This window comes from Aedes albopictus, chromosome 2 (genome assembly GCF_035046485.1).
Source record: "Aedes albopictus strain Foshan chromosome 2, AalbF5, whole genome shotgun sequence".
Lineage (NCBI taxonomy): Eukaryota > Metazoa > Arthropoda > Insecta > Diptera > Culicidae > Aedes > Aedes albopictus.
The window spans coordinates 50,322,553-50,343,777 of record NC_085137.1 but is presented as its reverse complement, the minus strand read 5'-3'; the positions used below and the strand labels follow the sequence as shown (position 1 = coordinate 50,343,777).

Below are 21,225 nucleotides of genomic sequence, written 5' to 3'. Positions count from 1 at the left end.
TTACTTCAGATGTGTGCTCTTGGAAAGTCGAGGGGTCGCTTCATTATTTCCTTACAACTAGGATTTTACAATTTTTGGTTAACCTTAGAAATATAAAAGCTTTTAATGTTAGGAAGATACAAACCAGTTAGTGTTAGTAAGATCATAGATTTAACCCTTTTGAGCCGAAAGGGGTTAATATGACCCCAATGATGAAACCGAACATAAGAAACGTTTTAGAAGCCAGCGAGGTTGCGGCAGCAGAGACAAAATAATCCGGCTCCAAACCAGCTAGCATTAGCGAGATGATGCTACGTTAAATTTAATGTGAGAAGAGAATTAAATTATGTGGTCCTAAAATAATTCTAATAGATATAAGAATTAAGAAGTGCTGAAAAGCATCTTTCTTTAGATTTCTATTATGCTACGTATTTATAGATATACAATGCAAAATAATATTCTTCTGATTCTCATCATCTAAATTGCACATCAGTCGCATTGTTAAAGTGATGTACAAATTACATCCTTCAACACAGCAAATTAGCCGCTGAAGGATGTAATTTGTAGGTCTAGCAATCACTAGAACTAAACTGAGAGATAAATCATATAAAAGTATAATATTGGCATGGATTCGTACTCTGATCCGCTGATTGCGGGGCACACCCTTTACGTTTCAACTATTTCACTGAGTTGAAAGGTATATAATTAACATGAAACTAGTTCTATGTATCTGCTAGTATTCGTGATGAGTTTGATAATTGTTGGAAAACTATGTAACCGAGTTAATTTTCTTCCGAAAATGGATACGTCGCCTGAAGTTACGCACGTTGAGATTACACATTTATTTGCTGTGTATTCCCTGTCCTATTTGTTTACATTTGGATTTTCAGGACCGTTGCTATTGTTTCCCGAGCTATACGGCATACATAAATCGTGTGGTGTGGAGGCGTATCGCAACATTTCCCCAGCCGTGAACCTGAATCACGTCCTAAGGTTCCTCTCCGGAGCCACCATCGTGATTGAGTACGGTCTAGCTCTCACTGATGACATACCTCGTTTCTCCAACAACTAGAACCAGACTACAGACTTTCAGGTCCCATGTATGCGCAAACCATTTGATCCGGCGAGTGATGTCTGGTGCGTATTCCTTAAAAAGTACCAACGCCAGAACTCGTCGCTAATCGATTGAGTCAGTTAGGGCTAATCCGTAGGTTTTCTCGCGGTGGCATTGGATCGCATGGCAGAATATTCAGGTCACTGACTGAAGTTGCCCAACAGAAAGAGGTTAGGCGTGTGCTATTCTGGATCCGCTGACTTAAGGGGGATGAAGGTAGCCTGGAATAAGTGATAAACTCTGCTTCCATCGGGTTATTTCCAGGGTTTTTATCGTCGAATATTCTAGAAGTGTTCGCTCCAATAGCGATTTCAACACAGTGTACAAGACGCTCCCAGGCACCGCCCATGTAGGGCCTCGACGGAGATGGTATGAACAACCACTTTATTTGGAAGTAAAGGACGTCATTGCGTTGCTTCTCTAAATCATTGCTTATTTTGGTTGAAAAAAATGCTATTGAGCTGAACACTTCCATTTATGCAAAAACTGTCTACGAAATGTAGGCTCACGTAATGGCTGAATCTTGTGGCTTAAATCAGCGGAGCTGACGATCATTAGTGCGCATGGATTTCTTCTTGAGCTGACATATCCTAATGATGAGACAAAGTTCGCACGGTTCTGGATTCAATCCCTGGCATGTCCCTTTCCTCCTACTTTGTATCTTTCTATCTACTTTCTCTCACTCCTACATATACCTCTCCTGTATATTTGAATTTTCGTAGCCATCGCTCGAACCAGAAACGTTTCTCTTCCTTCCAACTTTTATCACAGCACAATGCCTATCTATCGTATAACGCCTACAAGTTATGCAACCAAGTGCACTGTGCCGCTTCATAGTAAACTATCTCTTCGCACAAACTATCACTTTAAACTTAGCATCCATGCAGCATTGCATGAACCCTGTGACAAAAATAATAATTTCCCACCAGCACACCGACATCCGCATGAGCTTGTGCAGGCGCAGAGGACTCAACGGCCTGTTTTCAATGAGCAATTTCTAACATCACTTCTCTTCTTTGACCCACACTGACATGCAACCTGACGCAGCAGGCGCCATTGTCGCCTAAAAATACAAGACCACCAACGCTCACATACTGGAGATAGGGAGCCTACACTCCAAAAAATCCAAACGTCAAGGTTACGTGGAAAATCACGTAGTTCAGAAAACGCGTTCATTTTCGTTATTTCACCTGACAAAGGTAACAGCTACCGATTCATTGATGATTATCAAATGAAACCCCTGTGGCTTTCACTGTGTATCCAGTATCCCTTACGTGAAATTTCACGTAACCTATTCATTTCATTATGACAGCTTTTTGCGTTCATCCACCGATGCCTGTGGATCGCAAACAAATTCAAGATGGCGACAGTTGTAAATAAATCTGCTCTTGTTATTAATTATTCAGCACTTCAAACAATTGTAAGTACTTTTAAAGATAAACAATTGTCAAACAATTGATTAACAATCATTATCAGTGCTTTTCCAGGAATGGTGAACGGTGGATTACCATTGGAGTTTATGCAGCGGAACAAAAAATGAGCTAGCAGAACAAAAGTGTAATTTTTGTCTTCAGTAGTGTTATAATAAATAAACAAGGAATGATAAGGTTCTTACTTTTATTGCTGTTTCCAAAGTTAAATAGTGGCCGCACCTACTTCCAATTTACTTCGCAGCGATACTGAAACCCGTTAACGCTGTTTGTTTTGAATGGTGTGAGTGCGGAGTTAGAAAGTGATTGAAATTTGGTACGTCCACGGCCTCAATCTCGTTTCCTACATACATATATTATTCTTCGTGCAGTTAAAATCCGGAATTTTCGACTAGCGACAATGGATTTTCTCCAAATCTATGCATCGGATCTAATTTCGGAAGTAATGCGCTGTATAGCGGACCAGGAATACGGCACCAATTCCGAAGTTAGGTCCGACGCACGGATTTGGAGAAAAAATCATTTTCGCTAGTCGAAAACTTCGGTTTTCAACTAAATTGATAATATTGATAAACATTACTGAAATAATGCCTAAGATTTATTATTGCCCTCTGTAAAAAGCACGGAAAAAGACCATAGTTGTTACGTGAATTATACGTAGCTACCACGGGGACCACCGGTGGAATGATTGTTCATGAGTTCATTTTCAGCTATCAAAGATCCACGTAGGTGCTACGTGAAAAGTGCGATGGAAAAAAACCACGTATGTTTTCACGTAACAACGACGTTTGGATTGTTTTCAGTGTAGGGCTGAATTTCCCCATAATAAAGAACTACCGTTGTTGGGGGTGAGAATGGGTCAAAAATGCATACTTCCACATTCATATTGTTCAATAAATTTTGCTTCTTTGCATGATAAAGTCCTTTGATCACTGGAATGAGATCTTTGATAATGCATTCACAAATGATGAAAACATATTTGAAGTTCGTCAATTTTCCTTAAAACTACAAGTGTATGAAAATTGACCCTTTGAGGGGGTGAGAATGGGTCAAGGGAACCGAAGTTGTTCCGCATTGCCAACAAAGCAAGGAAATAAAATTCTGGTCAAGGTTGATACCACTCACCAATAATATATTATATGATGGATACGAGTTCGAGATTCTAAAAAGTATCAATCCACCTAAAAGTGTGATGTTTCATCGAGCCCTAAAAGAGACATTTTAAAAAGGCCATTTTCAAGCTTTTTTCGACAATTTATCAAAAATTAACTAACTGCTCAAGAAATCTATTTTTTCGGCAGGAGCTGCTGGCAAGTACGAGGAAGACACAATAACATTTTTGATTCAATATTCACAATATTTGATGAGATATTTCAGATATAGTTTTGACCCAATCTCGCCCCTCTGACCCATTGTCACCCCTAATGACGGTAATAATAATTATAATAATAATAACACTAAAGATTTCTTGTGTAAGTGTAGCTGATCTGGCGATATTGGAGTATGCTATAGCAACTGCGGGTGGTCAATCAAGCTCAAGCTCAAGCTGACATATCTTAATGATGATATTGATTGTGTACCCACCATCAGCACAAGGATTACTCATGACTGCAGATTGCAGAGTCATATCGGAACGGAATGATCTACCGTATTACCCCGCTATTTCGACACCGACTGTTGTAGAATTACCGTGGTAATCTTTTATTTCAACAAACTGCTCACCCTACATCACCTTGCTCATTGAAATTTGGCAACTCTATGTTTGTTTTTGTTTTGGTTTCCGGATTTGTTATAAACATAATTTCAACAGATAATGCGATGGTGTGAATGAAAAGCTCGTTCTTTCTATGATTGTTGCCTTCTTCTTCTTCAGTTCAATCCTGTTCGTCTCTACGCGGTTTGAGTGTCGAATAGCACCAACTCAGAACTTCCGGCTGCAAGAGGAGCTGTTGTCGAACTAACATTTCTTCCCTTCCCTGGTTGACCGTAAGGACGTGGCCGGTTATTGACCCAATAAAGTTTGAGCTCTCGGAACGTGTACATTAGAGTGGGTCAACTTTGTATGGAGAAAGTTTAAATTTGATCGCATCAACCCGGAACAAAGCTTTTGCAATCTATATTAGAGTCCAAAGCAACTGTGCAAAATTTGGAAGCGATTGATTGCGTCCCCGTATTCCGCATTGCGATTGAAATTTGTATGGAAGTTAGTATGGAAAAACGTACTTTTTTGCATTTTACTCTTAAGTTGAATTCTTTTGTCTAATACCATGTAACTAATAACGTTAAAGTATAGCGTAGGATATGGCGAACAACTTTGCCGAAGACCGCAAAGTGATTCGACGCTTGTGAAAAAAGTTATTCGCTTGGTAACTTAGGCCAAAAATTGAGATTTTATTATTGATGTTATTCCTTTACATGTAAAATGATAAGCACTACCGGGCAATCTATACGTTATAACTTTTTTCACAAGTGTCAGATCACTTTGCGGTCTTCGGCAAAGTTTTTCAGTATATCCGAGGCTATACTTCAACGTCATTAGTTAGATCATTTTAGACAAAAAAAATTCAATTTATGAGAAAAATGCAAAAAGCACGTTTTCCCATACTAATTTCCATACAAATTTCAATCGCAAAGCGGAATACGGGGAAGCAATTAATCGCTCCCAAATTTTGCACAGTTGTTTTGGACGCTAAAAGGAATTAAAAAAGCTTTGTTCCAAAAAATCGACTTTGTTGACCCAGTCTAGTGTACATTGAAGGTCATGGCTCATTGTGCAATTCAATGGTCAATCACGGAGTAGCAACTACGAATTGTACGGTCACCATTGCTCGTGCTCTTATACGACTGAGTTGGTTATGATCTTTCAACATCCTTTTATCAGATGTCAACATCTCGATTTTTGCTTAGGCTAACCCTTGGGCTAATCAAGCAAAGTGGAAATTAAAACGGAAATTACAAAGTGGAAATTCTTCTATCAGTTGAGATAGCAAAATTGTATAAATATGATTGTATAAATATGAAATCAAAAGAACAGAAGTTTCAAAACATGTTTAAATCGATTTTAGACGACGAAAAATGAGATTTAGATCAAAATCAAAAATTTTGGTATTAGAGGGTTAAGTCTGCATGATTGTTACGATTGGCTCAGCTTTCATAACAAACCCAACAATAATTGTCATAGCAATATAGGTATGTTCCTCAACCAGACATACTTCTTTCATTAACACAAGCAAACGATAAAAAACACATTGTCTGACAATAAGTAACCATAGAAAATGTAAGTCAATACTTTTTGCCCATTACTGGCTGAGGTGTGGTGACGCATCAACTGGCACAGTACCGTTATCGAAAGAAGGTACGAACCTAGACAATTAATTTGAATGACTATTTCTACAATGACAGCGTTTGATCTATGGTTTGATCCATCAAAACTGTGCAACTGCATCACCAACTTTGAATGACACAATCATTGCTACTTTTGACTATAATGTTCTTCAAGTTTTTTTTTCCCACATTCGATTTATTTTAGGGTTTCGACCGCGTACCAATCACGCGACGAATCGACCTTCAGTACTGACTCCATTTTTCTCATCAGAGACCAATGATCTGTGAAGCGGACGGTGATCAACCGCGGCCGTAAGAGAAACGACTAAATTAAAGTCGTTGTTTTGATGAAGGACGTTTAGCCGTTTTTTTATTTCCTCGACAGACTGAACTAATGTGACCAACCGATGGATGCAATCAAATTGAAACCATTCGTTCTGCACTTATTGGATTTGCTCTGTCCGTCCCCGTAAGAAACTTGTTTCCGTCGTGGGTCCGAGCTTTACATAACAGTTATAAAAAATGGTCTTTACTTCCGACTTGTTTAGGAGAACGAGTTTACTAGTGCACAGCGTATTAGAGAGAAGGAAGTCTTTGAAGCAAGTTTTGCTCCATACATAATATGTTGTCTGGATGCTGAGGCGGTTTTTGAACCGGTTGGAAGCACTGCATAAAAATGTAAACATAAAATGTGAGCGGAGACCTTGAATATGGCGCGGCGCGGCACATAAGTGCCATGCTCTCGGCAGCACGGCAGTCGCGATTCGAGCGACATGCTACAAACCATCAAAAGACTTAAACGAAACGTCGAACCGTAGGCGAGGAACCTTCTGTCGGAGCGTTAATGGAATGGGGGGTAATGACTTTGCGCAAGGCAAGGTCACTGCGCTCGATATGAGACCTTTGCCCTAAATTTCGATCGTGAGATTCTTAAAGTACCTTTCGTTTACGAAATCCGTTCTTGTGTTGCGGTTTTACCGACACAAGTTGAAACTTGTTCTGTTTATTCATCCGTTTTTTCAAAATCGTATTTAGTCTTCTTATAATTCTTAGCCTTTTTGGCGCAACGTTTTAACTGGGACTGAGCCTTTCAGATTTTCAGATCATTATTAATTACAGCATGCTCTTCTCGTATCATATACCTATCAGGCCAAACATTTCAATAGGTCCTATCTGCATTTGAGAGGCTCTCTTTGTTCACTTTCTCTTTCAATTATTGCAATGTAATGGTACACTTTTCAACTACTTTTGCAGTAAAAATCAAAAGGAGATTGTTTTGACCATCGTTCTATGCAAGGAGACAATCATTATTCAAATATTAACGAAAGAGAGAGAAAGCAAAGAGAGCCTCTCTTCTGCAGATAGGACCTTTAGACATGTTTGGCCTGATATGATACTTTTTGCCAAGGAAAACCAGAAACATTTCCAAAATATCCTGGACCATACCGGGAGTCAGATTATTCAATTTCACTATCCATACAAGCTCGTCGATTGACGCACTCTGTTTACATAATGCTTGCCTCGATTAGGAAGACTCCCAACGGTTTGTCCTCAATCGATATCATCTTCAGATGACGAGGCTGTTTCTACTACCAATAGGTATCTCTGCTGACTCGATCAGATGTCATCGCAGCACCGGAATGTAAATTGAGCGCTTTCAAATGGCAGGCACCGCATCTTTCCGGTTTGCGCAACCGGAGTGGAAAACCGAAACAAGGACGTGCTGGACGGAATTTCAAGTATGGATATGGATTGATTTTGTTGTCCGTTGCCGCATTCCTATTGCTACCTCTAGGTATAGTTCGTCGGGGCGTTCACCAAACAAAGTTTTCGCGCGCAGCTTTCTGCATCAATCGGTTAGTTTCGCCGCCATTGGCATCGTGCACTGTGCGAATTAATTTGTTTTCACTTTGTATGATACATTGTTGGTTTCTTCCACTATTCATGAACATACTGAAGAGAGTGATAGATTTTATGGCGATTTATGCAAAATTTATTTTGTGCATTGTTCAGATTTACTTGCACATTTGTAATGAAACGAGTGAATATAATAATTATTTTAGTCATGCAAATTTTCATTCCAGTCATGATGATTTGCATTATATATCATGTAAATTATTGCTTCTTTGTGCTGGAATAATTATTTGTAAAAATTGAACTAAAACAAGCGATTTTTCGGATGAAAATCTTATTTTATGGACGTTAAACTTTTTTTTTAAATTTTTTGCTCTAGTTGTGTCAAAATATGTGTTATTGATTTTCATATACCGAGTTTGCTGCCATGTAGATGATCCAGTCAAAAACCGGAATTCGATGCGAGCGAAAATCGATTTTTCTTCAAATTCATGCGTCAGACCTAACTTCGGGAGTGGTACGCTGTTTTGTGGATCCGATGATCTACACGGAGCACCACTTCCGAAGTTCTTGATATAGTTAAGGCCTGTTAAGGCACATTTTTTAACCCGTTTAAGGACAAGCTTGTTAGAATCCAAAATAAGCTTCCAGAATGACCTACTTTTGCACTTTCTCGCGATGAAAAGCGTGCATCGGGTTTTCTTATTTTAAGCTTTTTACAAGTTAGCAAGAACAGAATAAAAATTACACTATCGTTAGATGTTTACTTCTTGAGATTTGTGCATCGGAGGTGCAATATTGGAGCGGGGATTCCACGACGATTATCCTTAACCCGGGACAATCTTCTTTTGCTAGAAATGCAATGTCTTCGTTGTTTTCGAACATTTCAGCCAAGGGAAATAGTTTTGCTGCAAAATGCATGGTACCTCCCCTATTTTGCTTATAGCCGAGAATACGTGGCCTTTTTGTGTTTTTTTAATGAGTTTTAGATGTTTTGCTCAAATTTGAACATTTTGCTAACCATCAACAGTTTTCTCTGATCCTATGCATGCAATGAATCACTACTCATCATAATCCGTTAACCATTACCATTCATGAACTACTCTGCGAAGTACTCCGAAGTTTGTGTCACAAATCTTGGCCATCCAAACTACTCTGGAATTGATTTATTTCAGATCTAAAGGGCCCATATAGCCGAGGCGGTAAACGCACGGGTATTCAGCATGACCATGCTAAGGGTGACGGGTTCGATTCCCGGTCAGTCCAGGATCTTTTCGTAAAGGAAATTTCCTTGACTTCCTTGGGCATAGAGTATCTTCGTGCCTGCCACACGATATACGCATGCAAAATGGTCAGTGGCAGAGGAAGCTCTCAGTTAATAACTGTGGAAGTGCTCATAGAACACTAAGCTGAGAAGCAGGCTTTGTCCCAATGAGGACGTTACGCCAAGAAGAGATGGATCTAAAGTATCTACCATCATTTATGTTCATTCTGTCAAATATACTATATTAACAATATAGGTCACTCTTACGATTTTTTGGCGACACCTTTTTAGTGAATGTGGCGCCACCAAGCGTCAGAAGAGGTACTACTACACACTAAATGCATGCGCTATCCGAATGACATTTATTCTGTCGAACTGTCATTGCATGGTGGGGATGCCCATTTCTTCTGAAATAATCGATTAAACATTAATCGATTTTTTTTTCAACTACTCAATCTAGAACAAATTTAATTCTCTCTTCTTAAACAATTCTAGATTGAGTTTAAATAAGGGCGAAAGTAACATGAGAGAGTTCTCTTCATCGACTCTCTTTTCCTCAAATTAAAGTGACAAGATGCAAGTATGGTTGCACTTTTTGGTCATAAATCGCTAGGTTGCGATGCAATCTAGCGTCTAAGTGTATAAAAGTTCGATTAAATTTGCATCTTGTCACTTTAATTTGCAGAAGAAAGAGTCGATGAAGAGAACTCTCTCATGTTACTTTCGCCCTTATTTAAACTCAATCGAGAATTTCTGGCGGATACTATCGTCGCAGCACCAAATCGAAGTCGCGACTCGCGCGACATGCGAATTTGCAGATGAGAAGTAAATTTTAACCGATAAACGTTCATAACAGACTAAAACACAGACGACCCAAATCGAACTTTCCGTTAGCGAGTTATGAACTATTACACTTATTCCTTCTGGGAATCCCGGAAAAAAGTACTTCTAAAGACATTCCAAATTTATAGAAATTTCGTAAGGAATCACGAAAATAATTCCTGGGGGATTTCTGATACTTCAAAGAGGGAACTTCTGAAGGAATCCTGGAAAGATCTCTCGTAAAATATAAATTAAATTGTTCATATAAAATCGCGTTGGAGTTATACAAAGTCACTTCAGAATTTCTCCGGAATTTCAAAAGAAATTCCATGAAAAATCCCAGAAGACTCTGTGGAAATCCTTAAAGGACGGAGTGAATTCCGGTAGGAACTTTTGGGAGAATACTGGTAGAAATCTCGGTTGAAATTCCCAGAATCAGGAATTTTTTAATGAACTTTTGGATAAATCCTTGATACAACTCCTGATCGTTCTTGGAAAATTTTGGAGGAATTCCAGGAGGAACTCCGGGAGGTATTCGTAAAAAAAAACTCCTGAGGGAATCGTTGAAGGAGGTTCTGCAGGAATCCAAGAAAGACTCCAAGAAACTCCTATAAGGAACTTTTTGACGAATCCTAGAAGAAAATTCTTGAGGATTCCTAGAATTAATTCTTGAAGAAACATCAGAAGAAATTGCTGAAGTGATTTCAGTAGGAACTCCTGGGGGTCCCTCGAAGGAACCTCTGGAGAAATTTAAGAAAAAAAAAACTTTAAATCAATCTCTGAAGGCACTCCTGGAGGAACTTCACAAAAAGCTCCAGAATGAATCTTAGAAAAAAAACTCTTGGAGGAAACCAAGGGGAATGACATATCCTTTTCTAATCGGAAAATCCGCATATATCCGTTCCTAACCGTCGCTAACCGCTGCTATCTGAGCCGCAGGTGCAATTAGACGCGGTTAACGACGGATAGCAACAGATAAATGCGGATTTTTTCGATTAGCAAAGGAAAAGAGAAAACTGAGAAGGAAATTCCGTTAGAAAATCAGAAGGAATTCAGAAGGAACATCTAAAGGAATGCCTGACTAAATTTATGGAGGATTAACACTCTGCAGCGAGCGAATTTGCCAGAATATTTTTACTAAAGATGCCATTAGAGTGTTTGTCATTATACAAAATATTTGCAATTGAAGTCCGACATTTATCCAAGGTTGCTATGATTCAAGTTGTGTTGGTCATTTGTTGGGCTTGTTTGGCCAAATATTTGTCACGTCTAATGGGACCTTAACTGAAGTTCACCCACACTGAAAAAAGGGACATGGTAACGGTGACCAAATCTAGGGTCAAATTAAAACACTTTTACTACTTGATTTTGGTAGACCATGATTTATTTTTGAAACTACCATGTGCAGGGTTCAATTTACCATGTCGCTTTTTGTTTACATTTTATGGTAGATTTGAACCTTACTTCGTAGTTCGTTTTACTATGTGCTTGATAAGCAGCATAGTACGTTTGACCATGGCGTTATAGTTTTAGTTACCATGTGTGTGGTTGAATGGTAGTGTCGTCCTGTCGTCTTTGTTGTTTACATTCAAATTGAAAAGAAATGAAATCGATTATATTTATTGCTCTCCATCAAAATAAATTAATAAAATGTATACATAATTATTTCTTCATGAATATCCTCCGGGAGCGCCAAACACAATGTTTGCCTTGGTGAAAGTGATGATTTGACTGAAGTTCCTGGGGATGGCCAACTGCGGGTTAACGACGTCTTTCGGGAACTTCAGCTGCTGATCATGGCTGGAAGGAATCTGTGATGGAGGTTTGGTTTGAGGGTTTCTGGTGTGAACTGATTTACCGGCGACGACTGAACTGATGGAGCAGGGAAAATAACACCGAAGTCCATCCGTGAATTGAGGATTGGGTGTCATCGGCAAACCGGAGATTTCAGCTCATTTTTGGAAGGTAATTTTTCGATCCGGAGTAGTGCATTTGAAACAATCGGTGGCGCAATTCGGGTGACACGTCCTATTTCTCTGGTTTATTCGATGTGGTAGTTCAACTCACATAAAAGAGGTCTAAGGAAGTGGGCTCATGGGTTCAAGTGGTTTTATGTATCCTGTGAATGATAGAAAATGTATTGGAATATGTGGCAGAAATTGCAGAATCAAATCGTGACCTACTTTTCGCTTCCTTCATCGGCGCTTTCTCATCCTTCTGTTCCTTGCAATCAGCTTTCCATCAGTCAACTTCCGGAGCATCTCTTCGATGTCTGCAAAGATGGTTTTGAAATATCTTCCGGTATGCCGGAAGATTTTCAATCCGGTAACCAAGCCGGTAACCTGTTAGCAGCAGGTGTTCGAATTACTGCGGGTCCAGATAGATGTACGTGAATATACTATCAGCGTTTAACCCTCTAATACCCAATCCCGCCTTTAGACGGGGTATAGTTTGAGCATTTTTGTAATTTTTGTTTCGTCGGAAATCATTTTTTTTTATATTTTTGGCTGATATTTAGGACTGTTCTGTATATCTCAAAATGGTTTTTAATGTATTTTGAAGCACATTTATATGTTTTAAAAATCATTGAAAAATTGATGTTTTAGTCACCTTTTAGAAGTCACTGTTTATTTTGTATTGAATCGCTACAATTAACATATTTTAAATTTTTCCCAAATCATTCTATCCTTGTTTAATAGTTTGAGGGAATCGAATACACTCTAAAATTATTTTCCTTAAAATTACACGGAAAATAAAATTTTCTGTGAAAAAAATTTAAAATAATAATATTTCAACAATAATCACAAAATATCAAAATATTTTCATCTCAAAAAATCCGTTCCCCAAATTGGCTTCCAGGAAAAATATAAAAGTGTGGGGATGTTCAAAAATAAAAATTAGAAAAATCAAAAACTGAAATTCACGAAATCGAGAATTAAAAAGAATAATCTTCCAAAACATGTTTAAATCGATTTTAGATTACGAAAAATGATATTTAGATCAAAATCAAAAATTTGGGTATTAGAGGGTTAAAAAACAAAAATCAATGGAAAAACTTACCAGTAAGAAAAAAAAGCTAACAAATTATTTTTTATGAAACCGGCTACGTGACAAACGATTTATTTTGTGGAAATGGCCGAGAAAAACTACGGAAAAAGTATAACTAAGCATGAGAATAGTATTATGAAAACATGAACATGGTTCTGACAATCACGAACAGCGTAATCAAGATAACTACGTTTGATGGTTATGATTACTATGCGCTTGATCGTCAAACCATGGTAATTTCAAGGAAAACATAGTAATCATTACTGATAACATGTTCGTTACGACTATTTTCAGGCATGGTAAAATTAAACATGGTTGAATTGTTAACTTAACTATAATTTTTTTCTCAGTGCAGTAGCCCATGACTGTATATTTAAAAATAATGAGCTTTGTAAGGATTTCGCGACGATCGTGTAAATGTTCTATCTTTGACAGCACAATGTTCACACATCCAACAACAAAGTCGGTTAGTCCGGAATAAAACAATCAGCATTCGAATAAACTCACAGTTCACTTAAGAAGAACAACGAAATTAATCGAAAATAAATTTGTCGGGTTCTATTCTCAGGTCCGGTCCCGGAGCTCATTTTTTGTAAGCACAGAACGCTCAAACGTTGAAATTATTAAGTTCGTGCATCGGTCCATTAGCTTGTGCACCCTTGAATTCAATGTCTTGCACTCTGCCACGAGAAATTCGACGTGCACTTGGTTGGTGATCTTCCGGATTTTTTGTAAGCTATCCAATCCGATGTATGTTTGTCAGCGTGGACATTAAGAAAGATGATATTAAAAGCCTTTGTCAAGAGAAAATAGCAATCATCAAGGCAAAATATAAGTTAAATTTGAGGGTGAAAATTTTGAATTTTGAAGTGAACCGATTTCGGTGGCGTTACAATGAGGGAGCATTCAAATTCTTCTACAGATGTATTCGTAGATGTCATCTAATGAAATATTATTTTGTTTGTGTATATTGCAAATCGATTATTTAATAATCGATTATTTGGGAACAAAAAACTTTGACACCCCTAACATCTTTTTTTCAAGAAATGTCACCTTGCACGGTAAACAAAAATTGATCAAAATACAATTATTGGCTTTTTCTGACAACAGGTGGTGCTGTAATCATTCGTAAACGGCGTCTCCATGTCGTTGTATTTGAAAACACGAAGTGACCTATATTGATAATATAGTATATTTGATTCTGTGCAAGAAATTCAGTCACGTTGATGACCATTAGACCTTGCAATAACACGAGTAATTCGATGTTGTGATAGTTGGACATGGACATTCTGTGAAATACAAATAGCCTCCAATACATTTCGAAGTTTGGTTTACATTATCAACATATTGTATCATGCTTTAATTTTAAATAATGTTCATGGGATGAAGTCTATGCTTCTAAAGGAGCCTCAGTGCACATCAATAATGCTTCTGGTACATTCATGAGATGTTCTAGGCTATCCAAACAATTCCGGAATTAGGGCCTTCTACAGGCTCTACTCATGTTTCTCTTCACTCTATTGGCATAATTCTTTCAGGATTGTGTCTGTCTCATAGAACCTCAGCGTGCAATTCTAATAGCTTTGCAACATTCAGTTGGTGATCTAGATCATCCAAACTATTCTAATATTAGGACCTTTAAGGTCCACAAGCTCTATTCTTATTTCTCTCTAAGCTATCCATGTAGTTTTTTTCACGATTGTGTCTGTTGTACCTAATAATATTACGAGTATGCTTGTGTGTTGCTCTTTGGGCGTTTTCTAGCATACACGTCTCCAATTTTTTTTGAAGTATGGGTCACAATTCCTGCATATGATACATCGGAGACTATGTTACGTTTGTAAATTAGTTGTGACGTATGTAAAGTAGTATTAAGAATTTTCCATGAATTGGAGAATGCAATTCTTGGAAAAGTCTTCGATTGTTGCATGGAGTGTGTTACGTTTGTAAATTGTTGTGACAAAATGAGTTTATTTTGTATTTTATCCTAAGGTTTGTACATCTGTCCCTGAATTTTAATGTACATTTGTAGTGCTCCAAACATTTCAGGAGCGATCCAGTACAAAACACGCAAGCCGTCCCCTAACACGGACATCAAATTGTAGACGGTCTTCAGTTGTTGCTCGAATCGGGATGCCCCCTTAGGATTAGAAATTCCTAGACCAAAACAAGCTATGAATGCAGCAACAGATGCTGCGAACTAAAAGGCAAACTGCCAACTAAAATACAATTCCAGGATGATTGATGGACCCAAACCAATAAATGAAACCTCGTCATCCTGCGATTGGACTACGTTATCTATTTAGATAACTTGGCACAGTTAATGTTATCTGTTGCATGTTTGTGTTTTGTACATTTGTAATGTTCCATTTTGTTTTTCGTATCTAAGTTCCCAGACGTGGGGCCCGATACGGAAAATAAAATGAGCATTTGTAAGGCTCCAATGTATTCGTTATAACTATTTGTATGCCAGAGGATTCCAAAAGAGCAACATTAAAGTATATTTGTAAAATTATAAGGCACAACAGATAGAATCGTAAAAGAATTAGAGTAAAGAGAAACAAGAGTAGAGCCTGCAGACTTTGAAAGTATTTGTTCTAGAATAGTTTAGAGATGGCCTAGATCACCAAGCGGAAATAGCAAAGTTATTATAATTGCAATTGCAGGCTCTGAGAATAGCGTAAATTATACTCCTCGAGCATTAATGAGAACTAAATTGTGTTGAAATGTACAGATTTTGTGATCCATACTTCAAAATATCATGAAGAGCGTTTGTATGTCAGTGAACGCACAAACAAGAACACAAAGAGATACTTGCTATATTATGAGGTACAACAGAAACAATTTTGAAAGAAATCAATCGATAGAGTATAGAGAAACAAGAGTTGATCTTGGAGACCTTGAAGAACTTAATTTCAGAATAGTTTGAATGACGTAGATCATCGAGTAAATGCTTCGAAGTTATCAGAATTTCTTGAACTCTTGAGATTTTTTATTCTTCAATCACTTAACCTAATTTAAAGCTCTTTTGTCCACTAGGGCACTGCGTGGGCGATTCCAATTGGAAGCTGTACTTACACTTTGTACAGCGCCTAAATGTATTCTATTTCGATTCTACTACATCGAACTGGTTGCCGTTGCGCTGCTTTCACTGTCTACCCTATCATGGTAGAATGATGAGCACGAGGATGTTGATGTGTGGCTGTTGCTTGTCCCTTTGTAAGTGTTCGCAGTTCAGTGTGGAGTGTTTTTGAGATTTTGTGTGAATTGTATATCGTGTTTAATATAAAATAGTGCAGGTAGTGTTCATATGTGTTGTGCAGTTTTCTTCATCAATGTGTTGTCAGGCAAAAGTAGGATAGTCTACCTTACCGCGCCGCCATACCTGCAGATTCCACAACCCACCACCAGAGGGAAAGAAGGATCCTGTTGGTAGCCCGAAAGGGATGGCGATAAGAGAAAGCAAGATGGAAGGATTCTTTGAGAGATTGCTTAACGGACACGAATACTATGGCTTGTGATCTCGGGTCACTACCCGAACAGTAAAGGTCAGGGACTCAACGGCACTCCATTATGTTCATGATGGACTGACAAAAGAATCGCCAACCTGAAAGGTTGAAGTAGTGCGGAAGTTCCACACGTTTTATACCCGCCAAGAAAGAGTCGAAGGAAAAGTGAAAAGCGGCAAAGCAAAGAAGGACAAGAGGTAATTTGGTCCGCTCAACAAGCAGTTCAACTCTAATGCCGAACTTCGGTTTCACAGAACCCCACTACGGATCTGTAGAAGTTCAAAACACCAGTGAACGTGCAGCCATTACGCCGCGGGCCCCGGCAACTCTTGAGATATTCATCATTTCTAAATCATTGTCTTCAAATGGCGCCAAACACGAGGAATTATTCCCTTGTTGAACCCACACGTTATCGGAGACATCTTTAAAACATGGGTTGCCCATGTTCTCTTTCATGTTTCGTGGATATCTTGATAATATGTTCTTCTTTCTCTTCTTTTTTTTTATGGCTCGACGTTTGCATTGGAACTTGGCCTGCCTCTCTTCAACTTAATGTTCTTAGGGCACTTCTACAGTTATTAATTGAAGGGAATTTTTTGCCTACCATTGCATGAATTTGTACATTGTGTGGCAAGTACAATGATACACCATGCCCAGGGAGTCGAACCCGCCGTCTCCGGAAGGGCAATCCATAGCCTTAACCACTAGGCTTACTGGAGACCAGACAATATGTGTAATGCATGATGAATCATTGATCTGCAGAAATTATGGACGATCTGACTATGAGTACGCCTATGAGGATGGCCTGGTTGAAGTCAGTTCTTGAGTTCAATAAGTTGTTGATGATCTGTATTTACATGTTTGTTTTTTTTTTATGATTGGAGTTCCTATGGCCTGCTAAGAACGATCTGAATCCAGTTTCGAATCTATCCAGATACCCAAGAACGACTGAACTAACCATGTCGCTACCGCATACGTGCAGAATCATGAGGAAGCGTTGCTAGACGAGGACGAATTCAATGAGGCCCCTCTCGAGGACTATTGGAGTTACTGTAGAAGCAGCCATCAACAACACTGCTGAGAACAACATCGGGTATGGGGAACGGAACTGAATGAATGATTGGTTCGACTATGAGTGTACAGCAGTTATGTAAAAAAAGATCGTAGCGAGGACGGTCATGCTGCAGCACGGGACTCGGCAGAAAGTGGAACGTGGAACCAGCAGACCCACCTCTTCCGGCAGAAAAAGCGCTGCCGAGAAGAAGAGCACTGCGAACAAATGGAACTGAAATGTCGTTCACAAGAAACACGGAAGTTCTACCAGAAGCTCAACGCATTCCCCAAAGGCTTCGTATCGTAAGCCGAATTGTGCTGGGATAAGCACTGAAGCATCTTAACGGACGGACGTAAGATGATCAACAGGTGGAAGCAGAAGTACAACAAACACCTGAATGGTGTGGCGAGTTCAGACAGGGAGACAAGGAATGGAATTGGAATGGAATTGGAATGGAATTGGAATAGAATTGGAATGGAATTGGAATGGAATTGGAATGGAATTGGAATGGAATTGGAATGGAATTGGAATGGAATTGGAATGGAATTGGAATGGAATTGGAATGGAATTGGAATGGAATTGGAATGGAATTGGAATGGAATTGGAATGGAATTGGAATGGAATTGGAATGGAATTGGAATGGAATTGGAATGGAATTGGAATGGAATTGGAATGGAATTGGAATGGAATTGGAATGGAATTGGAATGGAATTGGAATGGAATTGGAATGGAATTGGAATGGAATTGGAATGGAATTGGAATGGAATTGGAATGGAATTGGAATGGAATTGGAATGGAATTGGAATGGAATTGGAATGGAATTGGAATGGAATTGGAATGGAATTGGAATGGAATTGGAATGGAATTGGAATGGAATTGGAATGGAATTGGAATGGAATTGGAATGGAATTGGAATGGAATTGGAATGGAATTGGAATGGAATTGGAATGGAATTGGAATGGAATTGGAATGGAATTGGAATGGAATTGGAATGGAATTGGAATGGAATTGGAATGGAATTGGAATGGAATTGGAATGGAATTGGAATGGAATTGGAATGGAATTGGAATGGAATTGGAATGGAATTGGAATGGAATTGGAATGGAATTGGAATGGAATTGGAATGGAATTGGAATGGAATTGGAATGGAATTGGAATGGAATTGGAATGGAATTGGAATGGAATTGGAATGGAATTAAAATGGAATTGGAATGGAATTGGAATGGAATTGGAATGGAATTGGAATGGAATTGGAATGGAATTGGAATGGAATTGGAATGGAATTGGAATGGAATTGGAATGGAATTGGAATGGAATTGGAATGGAATTGGAATGGAATTGGAATGGAATTGGAATGGAATTGGAATGGAATTGGAATGGAATTGGAATGGAATTGGAATGGAATTGGAATGGAATTGGAATGGAATTGGAATGGAATTGGAATGGAATTGGAATGGAATTGGAATGGAATTGGAATGGAATTGGAATGGAATTGGAATGGAATTGGAATGGAATTGGAATGGAATTGGAATGGAATTGGAATGGAATTGGAATGGAATTGGAATGGAATTGGAATGGAATTGGAATGGAATTGGAATGGAATTGGAATGGAATTGGAATGGAATTGGAATGGAATTGGAATGGAATTGGAATGGAATTGGAATGGAATTGGAATGGAATTGGAATGGAATTGGAATGGAATTGGAATGGAATTGGAATGGAATTGGAACGGAATTGGAATGGAATTATGTGCGAAAACCAAATCAAATTTTATGTTTTCATCGAAAAAATACCAGCTTTATCATCATATGTATGATATATGTATCATATGACCAACCGTAAGCACTGTTTTCAAAAACGGTATTTGTAAATCTGATTTGAAGCATTTTTGCATAATCTTTTCAATAAAGACATTATAAGGTCAAGATATATCTCATCAAATCGTTAACCTAGCTTTTGAAAACAATATTGTATCAATCTAACGATAGATTTAGTCTAAACTGCTGGACTACCCCTGTGGTGACATTTGCTGTGAGAGCATGTGAAAATCCTTCAATTTGCATACCGTGCATATATTACGTGCTGTTGTGAGAAGAAAAAACGCGAACCGTTTATAATGAACAAGCACATTGCCGCTGTTAGTTCAGGTGCTTGCAAAGCTTTTATGCTTATTAGGTACTCTGCATCCACTGTGATACTGCTTATTGCCCATATGAAGTTTGTTCGAGAGTGAGTTGCGATACTAACATATCATCCAGCTTGCGCCACCTTGAGTATGATCCAAACTACCGCTGCATATGCATTTGCGATTTATTTTCATCGCTGTAGTATCTTCAATCAAACATAACCCACTTTCACAAGCGTGAACAAGCCGCTAATCGCTGCACAAAAGCCCTACTTCAACAATACCATCACTAATGCACTAACTACCTACCACCAGATCGTATTAGTTCGGTTGGTGGATGATGCTTTGGATCAATGAAGGTAATTCATCACGGTAACCCCGGCCCTCCGTCGTCGTCCGTGATGTAATAGGTTAAGATTATCATATTTTGTGGAGATGCAAACAGATGCCCCATCACAAAACTCCGGCATTCCACACGGTATTGTTAATAATCTTGGAACGAGATCTTCCTCGAGTTGCCCCTTGTGGTGGTGTTATGGGTGCCCCATAACTCAGTCGCGCTGGCTGTTCCGAAAACAAATTTTACGAGTAACCCCTGTGCTACCTTCGAATGAAACGACTGTCATCGCACGAGATTTTATATTGCATGGCCACCAATTATAAATACACGCATATATGTGCGGATCCGCAAAGGGGTGTCACTGCCGGCACTCGCGGCATTTACCACTGAATCATGGTGCTTCAGCAGAAATACAACTTTCAATGACGCTTTGAACCACCACACCATTCGACGGACCTCTGGGCATACCTTAATGAGCTATATGTATGTAATTGGATGTTTGCGGAGGTTCACCTGTTGCTGTGCAAATGGGAGGCCTTCTGACAAATATCCATCCTCCCAACGCCGATCGTCTGGTGGGTCGGGTGCGAATTAGGATAAGGACTGTATCGTAAAGAAGTTGAATATGTTTAAAATAGCCTCAAAAATAGTTTAATACAACTTTTAAGTAATTTTATTTTTGGAGATACTGTATAAATCCGTGAAAAAAGAAATGGCTTTTATGATTTTCTAAAAATGTTCTTTTAACTGGGTTTTTAACCTAGATTACTGAACGCATGTTTTTAAATTTTTGCACACCTCCTAAAAAAATGAAATTGCGAAAAAAGTTCGATAATGTTCGAAAATTGTTAACTTTTTTGTGCAAACATAATAAGCTCCAGAATCCTCATGATATAGGCAAATTATTTTTTTAAAGAAAAATCTCGACTGCATTTAAGCGCAATTCTTTAAAATGAAAAAAGGCCATTTTTGAGGAACCTCTTTTTTCTATGCTCCTCGAAATCATGTTTACGCAAATAAAAAATATATTAAATGAAAAATTCGCATTTTTTTAAATAGGGAATGTTTTTTTAATTTATGGACGAGTAAGTTAGAGCAAAAAATAGAAATTTATAACCTTTTAAGATATTAAAAGCAGAACTTCATAGTTTGACCACAAAATAGACGTTTTTTGGAGTGGACCATTTTGTAGATATAGGAGATTTTTCTATCGAAAATGTGGCTTTTAAAAGTCGGTGTTGCATGATATGTTATGTGTACATAACTCTTAACAAGCATCAATTCCAGATTTTTTATCGTACAAATTTTACTCGCTACAGATTTTTGAAATGTTGAAAAATCTTAATAAAATTGCATTTTGTG

General features: G+C 38.3%; 1 protein-coding gene and 1 long non-coding RNA gene across 3 annotated transcripts in view; both read right to left on the bottom strand.

The window, feature by feature from the left end:
* LOC115265578 (uncharacterized) overlaps window positions 1–21,225 on the bottom strand; it is a 115,931-nt gene that overhangs the window by 70,377 nt on the left and 24,329 nt on the right. The gene's annotated exons all lie outside the window — the stretch shown is intronic.
* On the bottom strand, window positions 11,381–12,169 carry LOC134288906 (uncharacterized). Its single transcript, XR_009998170.1, has 2 exons — window positions 11,971–12,169; window positions 11,381–11,906 (listed from the first exon to the last, which is right to left on the bottom strand). It is a non-coding gene; the product is annotated as an uncharacterized LOC134288906 (long non-coding RNA).